Below are 17289 nucleotides of genomic sequence, written 5' to 3' on the forward strand. Positions count from 1 at the left end.
AAATTAGTTAACAAGCTGCAAAAATGTCTTGAGTGTAAATACTTCACGGTCCCACCCCCAAATAAGGATTATTTTTACTTGCAATACAATTAAATTATTTTTTTTATTGCAATACAATATTATATTAATAAATACAATTTTAAATATTATAATAATATTTAAAATGCTTGTACTATTTAAACAATACACAACCCCTCTCTCCTGAGGCACCTTTTAAGCTTATTTTTTGTAGTTGAATTAATCCAGGATATGTATATATTTTCCCCCATATAGCAGAAGTATGAGTTTAACCTGAGGCTGGACGCAGATGCTTAGTTCACATGGATTTTCCTCAGATGGGATGGTGGGTTGTGTTCTGGCTGTGGTCCCTGGCTTCTCGTGCACATGGTTTCTGTCGGTCACGTGATGCATGTCTGTTCTGCACTCATAGGAATGACGCAAACAACCGTCTCCTGTGTCTAGAGATGCTTTCTGATGTTTTTGAGTAGCAGTCTGCACGCTTGGCTGTTGGTACTTTGACTGAATGTCAATTGTAATCTTCAACTTCAGCTGTTGAGATGATTGCTGGAAGAAAATAGAGTAAAATGAACATATTATTATTATTTTTATTATTATTATTATTGTTATTATTATTTTTATTATTATTATTATTAGTTTTATTATTATTATTATTATTATTATTATTATTATTATTATTATTATTATTATTATTAAATAGCTATTGTAAATATGTGTTTTTGTGTGTGTTTTTGTGTGTGTTTGTGTGCAAAAGAGAAAAAGAAGCATCCTTACAGCAAGATACATTTATTCAAGCAAAACGGTATGCATGGTTTGAAGCTTATAGGGTATAATAAGATTTTGTGTCTCCATTTGGGAAGCAGTTTTTTACTTGCAGAAGTCTTAAAGATGTGTTTGTGTAAGAATTTCAACAAGTTAGCTCATGAAATGCATCAGCAAAATTGAACATTGAACTTTTTGCATCATTTATCTGTTCATTTGTTGAATTATTGTAGTGATATTACTATTCTATTGTCATTTTTGTTGTAATTTTAAAGTCTTGGTAACTTTGTTTTCTCATTTTATAACGATCTTTTTTATTTACTACAACACATTGCATTTAGTTTTTTTTGTTTGACTTTTGATGTTTATTTAATACATTAAACAATATAAAATGGTAAGTAGCTGAAATTAGGGCTGTACGATATTGGAAAGATCTGATATTCATTCATTTTCTTTTCGGCTTAGTCATTTTAAATCTGATAATGCAATATTTTATTTTTCTGCAAGAAATAGTGTGATATTCATATAATTTCACAAGATTTCACAGGGTTTTCTACTGTTTTCAGGTACAGCAATTGAATAATCACAATGCAAAAATAGTTCTCACTTTTTTAAATTCTTAGATCAAGTAAAAATATTGTTTTGTTTTGTAGGAGCAAATTTATTTTTTATTATAATTTATTTTTTATTATAATTAGCTGCCTATTGGTTAAGCAAAATCATTTTAATTTCGCTTTGAAATGTGGATATTTGGACTAGAAACAAGACTTATAAACATTTTTTACCACTTTATTAGGTTCACCTGTCCAAATGCTCATTAACGCAAATTTCAAATCAGCCAATCACATGGCAGCAACTTAATGCATTTAGGCAAGTAGACATAAGACGATCTGCTGCAGGTCAAACAGAGCATCAGAATGGAGAAGACAGGTGATTTAAGTGACTTTGAATGCGGCATGGTTGTTGGTGCCAGACGGGTTGGTCTGAGTATTTCAGAAACTGTTAATCTACTGGTATTTTCACACACAATCATCTCTAGGGTTTACAGAGAATGGTCTGAAAAAGAGAAAATATGCAGTGAGCGGCAGTTCTGTGAGCACAAATGCCTTGATGATGTCAGAGGTCAGAAGAGAATGACCAGACTGGTTAGAGGCAACAGTAACTCAAATAACTGCTTGTTACAACCGAGTCCTGCAGAAGAGCATCTCTGAACGCACAGCATGTCCAACCTTGAGACGGGTGGTCTACAGCAGCAGAAGTGCCACTCCTGTCAGCTAAGAACAGGAAACTGAGGCTGAAATTTGCACAGGCTCATCAAAATTGGACAACAGAAGACTGAAAAAATGAGTCTCGATTTCTGAATTTGGTGTCAACAGCATGAAAGCATGGATCCATGCTGCCTTCTGTCAACGGTTCAGGCTGATGATGGTGGTGTATTGGAGTGGGGTATATGTTCTTGGCACACTTTGGGCCCATCAGTACCAACTGAGCATTGTGTCAACACTACAGCCTACCTGAGTATTGTTGCTGATCATGTCCATTCAGTTAAGACCACAGTGTACCCATCTTCTGATGGCTACTTCCAGCAAAATAACGCACCATATCATAAAGCGTGAATCATCTCAGACTGGTTTCATGAACATGACAGTGAGTTAACTGTACTCAAATGGCCTCCACAGTCACCAGAACTCAAAACAATAGAGCATCTTTGAGATGTTGAGATTCGCAACATGGATGTGCAGCCGACAAGTCTACTACGTGATGCTATCATGTCAATATAGACCAAAATCTCTGAGGAATATTTCCAGTACCTTGTTGAATATATGCCACGAAGGATTAAGGCAGTTCTAAAGGCAAAAGGGGGTCCAACCCAGTACTAGTAAGGTGTACCTAATAAAGTACCAGTGAGTGTAATATAATAAGATAATATACCCTGTTAACATGCATTTGAACATGTAGGGCTCTATTTTGACGGTCCATGTGCAGAGCGCAAAACGCCGGGCGCAAACGCTTTCAGGGTGTGTTAGAACGCATTTTTGCTAATTTACGGACGGGAAAATTCGCTTTGCGCCAAGGCGCATGGTCTAAAAGGGTTGAGTTTATTTTCTTAATGAGTTATAGGTGTGTTTTGAGAATAAACCAATTAGAGTCTCATCTCCCGTTCCCTTTAAGAGCCAGCTGCGTCGCGCCAAGAGCGCATTCGCTATTTACAGGATGTAAAGTAAGTCTAAAAAATGACATGCCCCATATGGTCTAAAACTTGACTGGTGGGCAAATCTAAGCCTGTTTTTAATAAAACAAATATAAATATGGATATATTAAATAATACTGCTAATAATAATAACATTATACAAAAGCAAATTGTTATGAATGAACTGAAAAAGCCTCCCGAGATGAAGAAGACATAAAAGCAGTGATTTTTCATATTTATGTAGGCTAGAAAATAATATGTTTTGTAATATTTTAATCCTTTATATTTATATCCTATATCTATTCTTATTATATCCTATACATATCCTTAATATTTAAATGTTTTCATATGTAAAGATATTTGCCTATTGTTCTCTTGTGCGTATTAAGCAGTGTGTAAGCGAGGCACAACTCTGCGCTGGAGTTTAGACCGGGTTAGTTTTGGTCTAATGAAAAATCTATTATAGTTTCTCAAAATAGCAACGCACCAGCGGTCCACCTCAGAACGCCTTCCTTTTAAGACCAGAACGCCTATGGGCGCACAAATGAGCGCTAATGCATTTGCTATTTAAACAGCGTAGCGCAATGCCTCAAAATGACTCTTGCGCCAAGCTGAAACTACCAAAAGACTATTGCGCCGCGTCTTGCGCCACACTGCGCCGGGTGTATGATAGGGACCGTAATGTTTTAATTGTGACATCCTATTACATTGGTAATTTCAGATTTAAAGCTTTAAACATTAGCAAGTGTACTACATGATATTTCATGTTATCCCTTGCATTAACTTTTCAACTTGGTGGCAATCTTTTTATGAAGACTTTATTTAAATATGTGGAAATAAATTGTAAGAGAGAACTTGTTTTGAATGGTTTTTCTCTTAGCAAACAATTCTGAGATTTAGCTTTTCAAAAAAATCTGTAACGTTTAAAGGGTTTTAAATACTTCCACTGAAAAGAAATGACTGTAAAACACTGATTAACGGATGCTGTTTTGCAGTGTTCAAGGTCGAAGGCTCCTCTCGCGGACCCACAGAGCTCTGCTGGACTATTTGCAGAGGGCATATTTTTGGCCTTGCGAATAACCTCTGATTCTTTCATCTCTGCATAACTCCAGCTGCATTTTCTCTCTTTCTTCTCCAGTGTTTCTATTTAGTGCTCTAGGGGAGCGCGCATGTGTGTGTGTGTGTTGTGTGTGTGTGTGTGTGTGTGTGTGTGTTTTCAATGACAGCTCTCCCCAGGGGCTGTTTTTTAATTACATCATTTGGTGATATGGTTTTGTCGGCTGCAGTCTGTAATAGTTAGTACATGTGACAAATCCCAAATCACTGCAGCCACAAATGGCGGCTCCTTGAAATCTCCTGCTTTATTCACGCTTCAGTGAGATTCCACATAACTCACTTTACGTCTGGACTGAATGGGCCACATATCTCACTAGTTTCCCAATATCAAGGATGACAATTTATTTGGTCGCTTTGATAGATGAGGCTGGACCAGCACCTTTTTTTAATCACCTTTTTTTTATTGAATGCTTAGAGTCACACTTACTGTCGATTAGAGCTGCAGACTTCAGTATAATTTGAGAGTTGCCTCTTTATTGTTTTGTTTAAAGCTGAGATCACTATGTTCATCCATGATTCTGACAGCTTTTCTAAAGTTCCTGTTAAATGAAATTAAATTCAAGTCATATTATTTTAGAAATGTGTTTAAAATGTAACTGTTTGAGCATTAAAAAAAAGGTTCTCTATATTTGGTAAGATTGACGTTGCGTTCGGAATTGCATACTACTTGACTGGTTACCACGGTTGAATTTTACTACACGACCGTTAGAAAAATCGCACATCGCGAAATCGTGCATGTTCAAACAAATATAATTTTAATTTATCGCACAGCCCTAGCTCTATATAGTATGAATGGAACTCAGACATACTACATCCGCTGTTTATTATTATCACATGACCCACCCGCATCAGTTATGGCGCTTTACACTCATTCATAAATTGGATCATTCATGTCTATTGGATGTGCCCTTCAGAGTTACACCGGAAGTAGTATCTGGAAGTAGGGTATCTGGGTACTTCCCGCCTACTGTGTTTGAATAAAAATTGATTCAGACATCCTACCCAGCTCACATACTGTTTTTCCACATACTAAAAAGTAGGAAAGTATGCTGTTACGAATGTCCACAAAAAAAAAAAAAAACATTTTTTCCGACACCAGATGCAGATAAAATGTGAAGTCAATGCAAAGAGGTGATTGGTCATTACTTAGACGTGAATCTTGCGAATGACATGGTGCGAATTGAGCGTTTTGGCGGTTTGATGCTGCTTAATGCGCAAATTGCTAAAGTTGAAAAAATCAGATATTTGGCGGACATTCGCTCTACCTTAACCAATCAGGAGCTTGCTCTAGTGTCCATCCAATCAGGGGCTTGTTCCAGTAGCAGATTTCACACAGACACAGCTCCTGGAGCAAGCTCCTGATTAGATGATGGCCGCTAGATCAAGCTCCTGATTGGCTAACTATTCTGTGAAGACAACATCAGTCATTCATTAATTCGTTCATTTTCTTTTCGGCTTAAGCCTGGTTTATACTTCTGCGTCAAGTGACCGGCGTAACCCACGGCGCATGCAACGCGCATAGCCGTGCATTTATACTTCTGCGCGCTGTCTCTGTTGATCTGCATTAACACTTCTGAAACGACTGAACCTCTGTGTCAAGTTTCTTCGCTGGTATTTTGTTTTTTCTGAACGCTTCCTGAATGTACAAGTGGCTCAAACTCGCTCATTTTGAGGCAGGAACCGGCGGACGTGCAACAGCTTTAACTGTGAGGTAAACACAAAACAAAACTTTACATCCGGAGCTCCTACACGGGACTCCACACTTGTAAACAATCGCTTCATTGGGCTCCATGGCTTTCGGTGCCGCCCAGACTCGTCAGCACTACCAAGCCGACCAATTACAGAGCTTGCGCTACGCGTCAGTGCGACGTGTAGTTAAATTTTTTGAGAGGTGCACGTCAGCGACACCGACGGTCACGGCATAGGACTATGCGTCAACACGTAGGCTGCGCCGTAGCATACGCGTGTGCTTGTCGCAGAAGTATAGATCAGCCTTTAGTCCTTATTAATCTTGGGTTCGCCATAGCGAAATGAACTGCCAACTTATCCAGAATATGTTTTACGCAGCAGATGCCCTTCCAGCTGCAACCCATCAATGGAAAACACCCATACACACTAATCCACACACATACACTATGGCCAATTTAGCTTATTCAATTCACCTTTAGCACATGTCTTTGAACTGTGGGGGAAACCGAAGCACTCGGAGGAAACCCACGCAAACACAGGAAAAACATGCAAACTCAGGCCCAGCCGAGGCTCGAACCAGCAACCTTCTGGCTGTGAGGCTACAGCAACAGTCATTTCATTAATAGTTAAGGTAATGACAACAATTATAATAATGTATTAACAATAATGTTACTATTATTACTCCAATGTGTCAAATGATTAATACACAGACTAACTGTTGTCATTTAGGAAAATGTAAGGTTTTTTTGGGATCAAGATCACAATATTTTAATACCCAATCATGCAGCTGTACTGTTTTTCTAGATGATTTACATTCACAGAAACAGATCAGGTGTACATTGTGCCAAAGCAGTGAAAGAAAGCAATTACACTATCCTCATCAATCTGAAGAGCAGAATTCTTGGCCAGTCTGTTGCTGGTCTTGAATTAGCGCTGACTTGTGTTCTGGCTGCTGTGTCCAGTGCTGCAGGGCCTGTGATTAACTGGCTACAGGCCCAAACAATTGGGCTTGATTTGACATGAAACAGCAACAGACTTTGATTGTGTCCCATACTGGACAGCGGGTTGTTTTTCTGATTAGTGTGTGCCAGCCTTTGATGAACACGTATCAGAAGCAAACGGATTTATTTGACAATACTGGATCGCATTCAGATGCAAATGTGATTAGCATGTCATGAAGTATGATGGTCCGTGTTCATGTTGAGTAGGGTCAGTTGTAATTACAATACTTCAATTTCAGTTTAAAAGGAATATTTTGCCTGAAATTTTATTTTAAAAAAATAAATAAAAATTCAGACCCAACTGGCATACTTAGAACCTGTGCTGGCTACTTAATTTTCCATATAATAAAAGCAAATGAGAATTACCGTTGGGTGAAAAAATGTGTCTATTTTTTATATTATTTAACATTTACATTAAATAAAAGAATAAATAAATTAAAGAATAAATAAATAAATACAGTAATAAATAAAATGGAATTTGAAACCGCACAACAAACTGACTTTACCGACTTGGTGCAGAAAATAGTGTCAAACAGCCGTGTGTTTATGAAAAATTCTGTCGCAAAATGCAGCGAAAAAATCCTACATTACAGTAATAGTTTGATTAAGGTGTTTACATGTCTGTACTGCACTTCAATCAACACAGTGTCATTGTGAATATGTACCCCCGTATACATTTCTGGAGAGCACGAATTATGTATCCAGAGGTATGTATGGCTGCATTTCATCTTTAAAATAAATGCTACAGAGCGGTATGATGCTTACTTCCGTGTGGACAGCTTAGAAATAGTGACTGTCTTATTGCATTCTTGCGCATATATACGAGCAATATCACTTTCATAGCAGTGCGATGTTGCTGTATATCGGCATTGGTGGGAGGTGTGCGTTGATCGATATAGATATGTCCATACATATCCGATGGCCAGAAAGTGATTAATTTTTTTATAAATTGTTAAAACTTTGGTATTTGTGATGCAGCAAGCCCAGAGATTGTTGTGTACACCATGATTTTATATTAAATTCACAATATTTCTCTGTTGTAATCGTGAAATCACAATTATTACCCTAGAAAAAGCCAAAGCAATGCAAACACTAACAGATTACTGTTGTGTTTTACGAAAAGGAAAAACGCTAAACACATTCGGGCATTTCTTCTCTCTTTTTTACTGAACTAGTCTGCAGTAACGAAAACAGGAGACACATTAGAAACAAACAGATGGCAACCAAAAAGTAACCCAGGGTTATACAAAGAGTGGCCAACACAAAATGCATAAATCCCAGATTTGAGAGTCCCATCTCACACTCAACACAAAACAATTAAATGGTGTAAATACAGCACTACAGCATGCAAAAGAGAGTTAAAATGTCATTTACCTGCTTAATAATGATTTGATCAGCTGTAGTAAGAAATTACAATGTTTTTCCTCCTCTAAAGGCTTATCATGCTGTCTCTGTTGCCATCCTGTGGATGGACAACGTCAACCGTCTTTGTTCTGCTCAAAGACAAGCTAATGGCCGCCAATGCGCTGTCTCTCAGAAATTAAAAATATTAAAATAGGCACTATCCTTATAAATAAACTGCATAGTTGCAATCTAAACAACGACATTCTCAACTAAAAGAGCCTCAAAAGTACAGTGCTGTCCAACAGCACCAATAATTATCCAACTGTAAAGTGTCTCTGCTTGTCGCTTGTGGGCAGAGTAATACACAAGGGTGAATGGTTAGAGGCTGGACGGGTGTTGTTATTTGCAGAATATTGCACAGCTATAAGCCAAATAGATTCAAGAACCAGACAGAACTGTTGTATATATGAAAAAAAAGAAGTTTATTTTAAATAAATATTTTTAAAAATATATATTTTAAAATAAAAGTTGTTTTCATAATAACATTTAAGATAAAATAATTACAAACTGCCTTAATTGGGAAAGAGATGAGTATTGTAATGAGTATTTTACATTTTAAATTCAACTCACCTACTGTACACACATTTTGAAAACAACTTCATTAAACAAAGTAACAGAATCCGTAGCTTAGCTTAACTTAGAAAATGTTCAAATTCAAATTTGTAGGGATGATCCGATATGGATTTTTGGGCCGATAACATAAAATATCATAAAGCGAAATTCAGACAGTATGATTTACTTTAGAAAACGTGACAAATTCATCATATTTGGCGTTTTAGATTCTTTTGAACACATGTAGGTGCTGCTTCTCAATCATACAACGCTTCTATGTTCATTTTTGCTGTCAATTGCGGGAAAAATGATCGACGAAAGGTTTATGATAAACTGCTGTGAGTTTGAAACTTGAAGACGCTCATTACAATCAATACGAATATGCCGATCAAACCGAATACAATCTTACATCAACAGCAGATGGCAAGCATCACGTTGATAATAACAAATAATCATATTAGATTACAAACAACACAATAAGTTGTTTAGCATGTGTGCATCGATGCTATACCGCGACTATTTAAAGCAAAATACACAATGACACTACTTACTGACGCAACGCACAGCAATACCACACAAAAAAAGGATGGACTTTGAAGGGATAAACAATGTGAGGAAAACTCCATTGTAGTGTACTGGACAAGTCTGAACAAGTTCCACCCACGCATGCGCGAGGCAGGCAGTTCTGTACAATTATGTAATCTATCGGCTTAAAGACATCAGCCTAATTTTAACATAGGACCAAACGATAACCGTAAAAATAGCATTTATCGGCCGATAACAATATGGCCGCCGATATATCGTGCATTCCTAAAAATGTGGTTATAAAATTGCCGTAACAGGACAATATTCAGTTAAATAACTCTATATAGTTCATTAAAAAATGTAATTGACAATCCCTGTGCCAACACATCCATGGAAAAATGTTTTATTTCCATTCAAAATCGTAAAGAAATAGCGACTGTCTTATCGCATTCTTGCATGGCTTTATTAAAAAAATTAAACTCCTGTCTGGAAAAGAGGGTATTTTTCCCTGCAGTACAAGCTGAGTTCATGACGCCGCCTCCCTTCTCTATATCAATCTGAATCGTTATGTAACTTTTGAATCAGGGCCTCTGAGTCATCCATATTAATTAAAAGTTTGTCCCATTTGAAAGATGATTTATTGCCTGTTGGGGAAAATGTGCCTGGCTCACCTGAATTACCTTTTTGAGGTTCTAATGAAGTGTCAATATATGTCCTCAGGGTCTGCAGACAAGTGCTGCTCTCTTGTCATTATCGTCTGCATGAAATGCATCAACATATAGATTTCATTTCCACTCAATTCAGTTAGAAAGAATGGTTACACTTTATTCGGAGACATTCTTGACTATTAGTATGGATATCAACTAACTCTCAAGAGTATTTTAGGGATTGTAGAAACAAGTTTGCATGTAGTTGCATGTTATTTACTAACCAAGTAACTGAAGTCTTCCTGACTAAACGTTTTTAGTTGAATAAAATAAACTTTTCTAGTCATCTCAACTTACATCAATCAAACGGACTAAAAATATTAAGTTAGATTGTACAACTAAGTTTAGCACATTAATGTATCTTATTGAGCATGTTTAAATGGACACCAATATTGCAATTTTGATATGATTAAGACAATGCTCTGATTAAGAGTCTACTATGTAAATGGGCATGGGCCGGTATGAGACTCTGACGGTAAGATAATCTTGGATAAAAGTATCACGGTTTCACGGTTTTGTGATTATACTGCTCTAAAATAGTTTTAGTTGTCTGGGTAAAAAAACGAAAACTTTTACCCCTCTGAACACAATATCTTTTATTTTAAGAAACATCAAATATTTTGTAACAGCAAACATGTCAGCCTAAATAATTCAAATCATTGGGGATGTCGCAGCGGGGGGACGAAGGTGAAAAGTGGGGGAAGGTGGTCGTAGGCCCCTAATAACATCTTGGGCCTTTAGAATCATCCTAACTCCCCCCACCCCCCAAGTGACACCCCAGCCCCTGTATACATTTTGGGACAGCGCAAAATGCGTCCCAGGAGGTACTTTTTTTTTGTAGTTTTTGATTTCGCAAATCCACCCAAGGCCGCTGTGATCAGATCTCAGATTTCTCTTGTGAGTGGCATTCGCACCTGCTGTTCTCACGTAAATCCATCAACTTACTGACCACCAGGTTCCACCACCCACCCCTTCCCAAACCCAATTGATAAAGTTTACAAAAGCACCAGTTGACCCGACCACCCCATTCCCTAAAGCCAGTTTTTCAAAAGCAATTCAGATTTTAAAAAAAAGCCCTGATGGCCGCCTGATTGCCCGCAAACGTTTTCAGATCTTATGACGTTCTCACCCTTTTATTTACTTTTTCATTTTATTTTTTGCCTTTTGTTTTTGTTTTAGCTTCTTTCTGGTACAGTTCTTTGCCAGACTCAAACCCCGTTGTAACTCTGCATCTCAAGTCTGCCGATGTACACGCTGGGAAAACTACTGGGAAAACTAATAACAGTGAAAAAGCAGTGGTCAGCTGGTAGTGCAAAAAGAAACAGAAGCCGTCGGCGGTCGAATCGTTTGTTTTAAAGACACCCCTTAACGTTCGTATTTAAGACAAAATCCAGCCATACGTAGCTCTGGCTACATAATTCGTGCTCTCCAGAAATTACACACACAATGTAATTCACAATGAGCCTGTGTTGATTGAAGTGGAGTACAGACATGTAAACACTTTTATCAAACTATTACCGTCACGTAGGAGTTTTCGACGCATTTTGCGACAGGATATTTCATAAAAAGTTGTTTGACTGTTTTCTGCTCCTACCAAGTCAGTAAAGGCCACAGACAGGCACATTGTGAAATGCGGAGGTTTCATTTTTCCATTCGGCGTGCGACATCAAAATCTATTAAAGCACCAATCCTTACTTCATACTCGCATCCAATAACTCGGTTTGTCACTGGGGAATAAATGAAATGATCCTGAATGAAAGTGAAACTGCCGAACTGCAGTTAAAGTCGAAACTTCAGAGAAAACGTGGAAAGCGTGGTGACAATAATCCATATATACTTTAACATGTTAAAGTAATCGATCTAATTTTTCCAGGTCCACTTTCCCCACTTTGTGTGGAGTCATGTGACCCTACTCTGTTTAAACTACTGCGTCGAGCACAGCATACGGTCTGATGCAGGCTTCACACGGTCACATACTGCTCACCGAGACTGATTCTGACACTGACTTCTCAAAAAATGTAACCACTTGTACCAATGACACATAACGAAAGCTCTATCATTGGTCAGCTTAGTAGCATTGACGAGTGTGGGCAGCGCGGAGAGAGCAAAAAAATTAAATAAATAATTAAAAAGAATCGTTCATTAATCAGAACCAAGTTAAAGTCTTTATTTATTTAAGATTTTGAATTTAGGCCAAATCACCCAGCCTAACGTAAACACATATTACATTACTGCCTTATTCAGATTATCATTACTGATGTCCATGCAAATGTAGTCATTGAATATGCAATAATCATAATGCTTATTGCTATTGTGTAAAGACTTTATAAAATGAGTTAAAAAAAAGAGTTTATAAAATGCATTACGATTCCATTAGTTTTCCTTTCAAAGATGCATAATAGGACAGAAACATTAAACTTCTCATATCTCTACGGCTTCATGGTCAGCAGTCATTTTCTTGTGAATGAAGGCTGTCGGTATCGGCTGAGAAATGTGGTATCTGTGTATCTCTTGCCAGCTGATCTCCAATGGGAGTTATGAAGCAAAGCCAGCATTGTCTATTTTTCAGAGCTTGTCCTGACTCATTCTAAAAATAAACAAAATGTCACCATGTTCCCAGTTCTCATGGACATTAGTAAGTGAGTGCACTACAAAAACAGATTAAATGGAAACCAACTTTCTTACATTTCCAAAAATAAATCAAGGACAATTAAGTTTTTTTTTTTTTACTTTGTCAACTTGACATCTTGCCTCCTCCGTTAATTTGAGCTGTTTTAGTTATGACAATAGACAATATATAAAAACTTCATATCATTTACAATTATTAAAAATGCACTTTTTCAGAGGTTAAAAGTTGTTAGTAGAAAGATCAAGCTCCCATAATGCAAATCAAAAGCAGAAATAAATGGTGAAAAATAAAAAACAAAAACGTGATTCACAAAATACGGAAATCTGCTAATTTATGAATCTCCCCTTCCACCACATCCCAAAGGTGCCCATTGAGTTCTGTTGAATGTGGAGGTCATTTGAGTACAGTGAACTCATTGAGTATGTTTACATGGACACTCATATTTTGATTTAATTGCGATTAAGACAATACTCTGATTAAGTGTCTACCATGTAAACAGTTTTTTTTATCAGTTTAATTTGATTAATTTAATTAGATTAAGGTCATAATCGAACTGAAGAGAAATCAAATTAAGACGTGGAGTATGCCAATTTTAGTCTCATTATTATTGAAGTGCAGCACAGACATGTAAACACCTTAATTAAACTATTACCGTCATGTAGGACTTTGACACATTTTGTGACAGGATAGTCCCCACAAACACACACACACACACACACACACACACACACACGCACACACTTTGCACCTACTGAGTCAGTGCAGACCACAGACACCTGCATCGTGAAATTCAGAGCTTTTTTTTCTTCCATTCAGCATGCGGTATGAACCTCCATTTAAACTACACTCTTCCAGCAGTTCACAGTTGCATCCAATGTCTCGTTTGTCACGGGGAACATGCATGAAAGGTTCCCAAATGAAAGTGAATGAGCCAAACTGCAGTTAAAGTTGACAAATTAAAAATGAAACATCTGAAATTACATGAAACTCCGGAGGAAATGCGGATAGCGTGGTGATGCGATGACATTAATCGAATTATGTGCTATAACATGTAAAACAGGATCATGAAAGGAACAATCAAAAAGCTCATTAAGTAAACATCTTAATCTTATTATTGTCTTAATTAGATTAATGGAAATAATTTGATTACTGATGTCCATGTAAACATCACTGTCATGTTCAAGGAACCAGTCTGAGATGATTTGCGCTTTATGAAATGGCTCATTATCCTGCTAGAAGAAGCCACGATGGGTACACTGTGGTAATGAGGGGATGTACATCGTTTATGGTCAGCAACAATACTCGCGTAGGCTGTGGTGTTGGCACGATACTCAAATGGTACTAATGGGCCCAAAGTGTGCCAAGAAAATATCCCACACACCATTACACCACCATCACCAGCCCAAACTGTTAATAAATGGCATGTTTGACATATTGTCGATGCCAAATTCTGACCCGACCATCCGGTTTTTAGCTGACAGGAGTGACACCCGGTGGGATCTTCTGCTGCTGTAGCCCATCCGCCTCAAGGTTTGACGTGTTGTGCATTCAGAGATGCTCTTCTGCATACCTCGGTTGTAACAAGAGCTTTTTTGAGTTACTGTTGCCTTTCTATCAGCTAGAACCAGTCTGGTCATTCTCCTCTGACCTCTGGCATCAACAGACCATCTTGACCATGTCTACATGGCTAAATGCACTGAGTTGCTGCCATGTGAAATTTACGTCTTTGAGCAAATAGACTGGTGTACCTAATAAACTGGCCATTGAATGTATATCTATATTTCCAGGAAGGAGAGATGTGTCTCAGTGTTTTGTCTGTCTGTGACCTTGATTGCGATATAGAGCTGAGAAAAGCCGTCTCATTACATACCGCGGCATCACCAGCTGAGAGGAAGAGCAATTTGCACACACTACAGTGTAGAGTCCTCTCTCCTGCTCCTCAAGCTCATGTTTACTGATGGTTTGAGGACCTGAAGGACTCAACTTGAGTGTAACGTTAGCCGTTGTCCTTCAGATAAACCCAGGTGTGCGCTGTGATTGTTTTTTCCCTCTTCCCCTATTTCTGTTCTTTGTGATTGTCATTTTTCAGATTTTCCAATATGCACTTCAAAAATTATTTTCAGTATTTTTAAAGTTTTTCTTCCATAAAAAAAAAAAATAAAAAATTTTGAAGAAGAAAAAACATTCTGGGATTTATTTCTCCCCAAAGATTAAAGTTTGTTGATATTTACTCACCCTCTAGCCATTCAAGGTGTATTATGATTATCAATATTATTATTATTATTATTATTATTATTATTATTATTATTATTATTCAGTCATTCATTTATTTAGATTTTTTCGGCTTAGTCCCTTTATTAATCTGGTGTCGCCACAGCGGAATGAAACATTAATTTATCCGGCACATATTTTACGCAGCTGATGCCCTTCCAGCCACAACCCATTACTGGGAAATATTATTATTATTATTATTATTATTATTATTATTATTATTATTATTATTATTATTATTATTATTATTATATATTCATAAAATGCAGGTCAAAAGAAAGAAGAGAAAAGAAAAGTAAATGGCTTAATCTGTCCAAGAAAATGAGCATTATTTAAAACATAGCCTAAACCCAATAATTTATATAGATGCATTAAATTGATAGAAAAAAAATCCCAGTAAAAAAAAATATATATATACATATATATATATATATATATATATATATATATATATATATATATATATATATATATATATACATATACATATATATATATATATATATATATATATTTGTTCCAGCTTTTAAATACAGTGCTCAGCATAACTGATTACACCCCATTTTGAACATTAATATTTTTATCCATTTCGCCTCACAGCATTTCGCCTTGGCTGGGTCAATTGGTGTTTCTGTGTGGAGTTTGCATATTCTCCCTGTGTTCGCGTGGATTTTCTCTGAGTGCTCCAGTTTCCCCCACAGTCCAAAGGCATGTGGTACAGGTGAATTGGGTGGGCTAAATTGTCCATAGTGTATGAGTGTGAATGAGTGTGCATGGATGTTTCCCAGAGATGGGTTGCAGCTGGAAGGGCATCCGCTGCATAAAACATGTTAGATAAATTGGCTGTTTATTCCGCTGTGGGGACCCCGGATTAATAAAAGCACTAAGCCATTAAGAAAATGAAAGAATGATATATAGATATAATGTCAACTAAATATATATATAAATATATATATATATATATATATATTTTTATTTTTTTTTTTTTTTTTTGCTTCTCTTGATTTTTCATCTTTTTACATTTGTATTTAATACTTTTATAACCTAAATTTGGGTATACTAGATTTTGGGCCGTTATCGTAAGTTATTTTGTTACATGAGCTACAGATTTTGCTTCAGTAATCTAATGTATTTTGTATGTACAAATATAATATTGTACAGATTCCTATTAAAAATATAAATTTATAAGATAGATTTGTGAGGGGTGTACTTGTATACGCTGAGCACCGTATTTATTTTCTTAAACACCAAATTATCATGATTTCTAAGGGATTGGAGTCTGAAAATTCAGCTTTCAGTTACAGGAATAAAACCTATGTAAAATGTATTTATATGGAAAAATGTTCATTTGACATAGAATTAATGTTTCACAATATTGCCATGTTTACAGTATTAGTTATCAAATAAATTCAGCTTTGATGCATGTACAGTCAGAATTATAACCACCGTGTTTATTTTTTCCCTAATTTCAGTTTAATGTAAGGAAGACTTTTTTCAACACATTTTTAAGTTTTAATAACTTATTTCTAATAACAGATTAATTTTTCTTTGCCACGATGACAGTAAATAATATTTTACTAGATATTTTTCAAGACACTTTTATACAGCCAAGTGACATTTAAAGGCTTAACTAGGTTAATTAGGTTAACTAGGCAGGTTAGGGTATTTAGGCAAGTTAATGCATAAGTATGGTTTGTTCAGTAGACTTTTTTAGGGGGGAAAAAATGCTTAAATGGGCAAATAATTTTGACCTTAAAATGGCTTTCAAAAATTTTAAAACTGCTTTTATTCTAGTCAAAATCAAACCAATAAGACTTTCTCCAGAAGAAAAAATATTATCAGACATACTGTGAGTGTGAACATTTCCTCAGTCTGTTAAACATTATTGAGAAATATTTAAAAAAAGGGAGGGGGGGATATCAAAGGGGAGCTAATAATTCTGACTTCAACTGTACAGGACTTGCCTATCACTTTATCTTTATGTTTTTAAAAGCAGCTTTCAATATATTTATGCATTACATGCAGTATCTTTAAGTAATTCATGCATCCATTAGTAACTGAAACCCACAAGCAAAGGCCTGTCACAATATTTAATATATCGACTTATCACACAGCACATGGACATGTCCTCAATCATTTTAGTCATGCAATATACAGCAATATATAGTATATGGACCATACACAGCAAAATATGGGGACCCAAAACAACTCTATGGGTGTTAATTTCAACACTTTGAAAGTGTCTCATGGGGTCCACTCAAAACAGAGTTAAATCAACACTTTCAAAAGGGTTGGCACATTGACACCGAAGTAAGGGTTAATTTTAACTCTGGTCAGAGTTAAAAAATGTAACTATATTTAACACCGCCTGGTGTAATATATTGTTATTTTATTCAACTCTCTTGAGTGTAAATATGGTAAAAA

The 17289-nt window shown here is 36.4% G+C and overlaps 1 long non-coding RNA gene across 1 annotated transcript in view; it reads right to left on the reverse strand.

Moving 5' to 3' along the window:
* Positions 1 to 17289, reverse strand: part of LOC147847015 (uncharacterized) — a 236817-nt gene that overhangs the window by 194612 nt on the left and 24916 nt on the right. Inside the window, exon 2 of the long non-coding RNA XR_015476965.1 lies at positions 292 to 564. This is a non-coding gene — a long non-coding RNA (uncharacterized LOC147847015). The remainder of the gene's footprint in view (positions 1 to 291; positions 565 to 17289) is intronic.

This window comes from Danio rerio, chromosome 1, assembly GCF_052040795.2.
Source record: "Danio rerio strain M-AB ecotype USA chromosome 1, GRCz13ab, whole genome shotgun sequence".
Taxonomy (NCBI): Eukaryota; Metazoa; Chordata; class Actinopteri; order Cypriniformes; family Danionidae; genus Danio; species Danio rerio.